Source organism: Lissotriton vulgaris, chromosome 4_1 (assembly GCF_964263255.1).
Source record: "Lissotriton vulgaris chromosome 4_1, aLisVul1.2, whole genome shotgun sequence".
In the NCBI taxonomy this organism is placed as follows: domain Eukaryota; kingdom Metazoa; phylum Chordata; class Amphibia; order Caudata; family Salamandridae; genus Lissotriton; species Lissotriton vulgaris.
In genome coordinates this window covers 716,817,300-716,819,799 of record NC_141691.1, presented here as the reverse complement: position 1 = coordinate 716,819,799, position 2,500 = coordinate 716,817,300, and positions in this window count along the sequence as shown.

Below are 2,500 nucleotides of genomic sequence, written 5' to 3'. Positions count from 1 at the left end.
TTCTGTGGGGTGTCTTGAATTTGAACATGATTGAGGGCATGGAAGGCATTGGATTGTAGTGATTTGCGTGTGTTTTTCGATTTTTGGGCTGTTGTTGGGGCCTTTTGCCCAGGGGTACTCAGTGGTGCATGGACTGAGTCTTTCTGTGGGGTCTCTTTAATGTAAACATCATGGAGGGCATGGATGGCATTGGATTGTGGTGATTTTTGTGTGTTTTTTTTATTTTTTGGGGTGTTGGTGGGGCCTGTCCATGTGGGTGGGGGCCATTTTGAGGACTGGTACAGGCAGGGCCTGGACATGTGGTGGGGGTCTAGGGGCCATTTTGAAGCCAGGCAGTGTGCTTTGTTTTGCCATAGGCCAGCACCCAGTCTGCCATGCTTTCATCCGTTATGCCCAGGGGTACTCAGTGGTGCATGGGCCTGGTCTTTCTGTGGGGTGTCTTGAATTTGAACATGATTGAGGGCATGGATGGCATTGGATTGTGGTGATTTTTGTGTGTTTTTCGATTTTTGGGCTGTTGTCGGGCCTTTTGCCCAGGGGTACTCAGAGGTGCATGGACTGAGTCTTTCTGTGGGGTCTCTTTAATGTAAACATCATGGAGGGCATGGATGGCATTGGATTGTGGTGATTTTTGTGTGTTTTTTGATTTTTTGGGGTGTTGATGGGGCCTGTCCATGTGAGTGGGGGCCATTTTGAGGACTGGTACAGGCAGGGCCTGGCCATGTGGTGGGGGTCTAGGGGCCATTTTGAAGCCAGGCATTGTGCTTTGTTGTGCAATAGGCCTGCACCCAGTCTGCCATGCTTTCATCCATGATTCCCAGGGGTACTCAGTGGTGCATGGGCCTAGTCTTTCTGTGTGGTGTCTTGAATTTGAACATGATTGAGGGCATGGATGGCATTGGATTGTGGTGCTTATTGTGTATTTTTCGATTTTTGGGCTGTTGTTGGGGCCTTTTGCCCAGGGGTACTCAGTGGTGCATGGACTGAGTCTTTCTGTGGGGTCTCTTTAATGTAAACATCATGGAGGGCATTGGATTGTGGTGATTTTTGTGTGTTTTTCGATGTTTTTGGGGTGTTGATGGAGCCTGTCCATGTGGTTGGGGGCCATTTTGAGGACTGGTACAGGCAGGGCCTGGCCATGTGGTAGGGGTCTGGGGGTCATTTTGAAGCCAGGCAGTGTGCTTTGTTGTGCCATAGCCCTGCACCCAGTATGCCATGCTTTCATCCATTATGCCCAGGGGTACTCAGTGGAGCATGGGCCTAGTGTTTCTGTGGGGTGTCTTGAATTTGAACATGATTGAGGGCATGGATGGCATTGGATCGTGGTGATTTGCGTGTGTTTTTCGATTTTTGGGCTGTTGTTGGGGCCTTTTGCCCAGGGGTACTCAGTGGTGCATGGACTGAGTCTTTCTGTGGGGTCTCTTTAATGTAAACATCATGGAGGGCATGGATGGCATTGGATTGTGGTGATCTTTGTGTGTTTTTTTAATTTTTTGGGGTGTTGATGCGGCCTGTCCATGTGGGTGGGGGCCATTTTGAGGACTGGTACAGGCAGGGCCTGGACATGTGGTGTGGGTCTAGGGGCCATATTGAAGCCAGGCAGTGTGCTTTGTTGTGCCATAGGCCTGCACCCAGTCAGCCATGCTTTCATCCGTTATGCCCAGGGGTACTCAGTGGTGCATGGGCCTAGTCTTTCTGTGGGGTGTCTTGAATTTGAACATGATTGAGGGCATGGATGGCATTGGATTGTGGTGATTTTTGTGTGTTTTTTTATTTTTGGGCTGTTGTCGGGGCCTTTTGCCCAGGGGTACTCAGCGGTGTATGGACTGAGTCTTTCTGTGGGGTCTCTTTAATGTAAACATCATGGAGGGCATGGATGGCATTGGATTGTGGTGATTTTTGTGTGTTTTTGGATTTTTTGGGGTGTTGATGGGGCCTGTCCATGTGGGTGGGGGCCATTTCGAGGACTGGTACAGGCATGGCCTGGCCATGTGGTGTGGGTCTAGGGGCCATTTCGAACCCAGGCATTGTGCTTTGTTGTGCAATAGGCCTGCACCCAGTCTGCCATGCTTTCATACATTATTCCCAGGGGTACTCAGTGGTGCATGGGCCTAGTCTTTCTGTGTGGTGTCTTGAATTTGAACATGATTGAGGGCATGGATGGCATTGGATTGTGGTGATTATTGTGTGTTTTTCGATTTTTGGGCTGTTGTTGGGGCCTTTTGCCCAGGGGTACTCAGTGGTGTATGGACTGAGTCTTTCTGTGGGGTCTCTTTAATGTAAACATTATGGAGGGCATGGAGGGCATTGGATTGTGGTGATTTTTGTGTGTTTTTTGATGTTTTTGGGGTGTTGATGGAGCCTGTCCATGTGGTTGGGGGCCATTTTGAGGACTGGTACAGGCAGGGCCTGGCCATGTGGTGGGGGTCTGGGGGCCATTTTGAAGCCAGGCAGTGTGCTTTGTTGTGCCATAGGCCTGCACCCAGTCTGCCATGCTTTC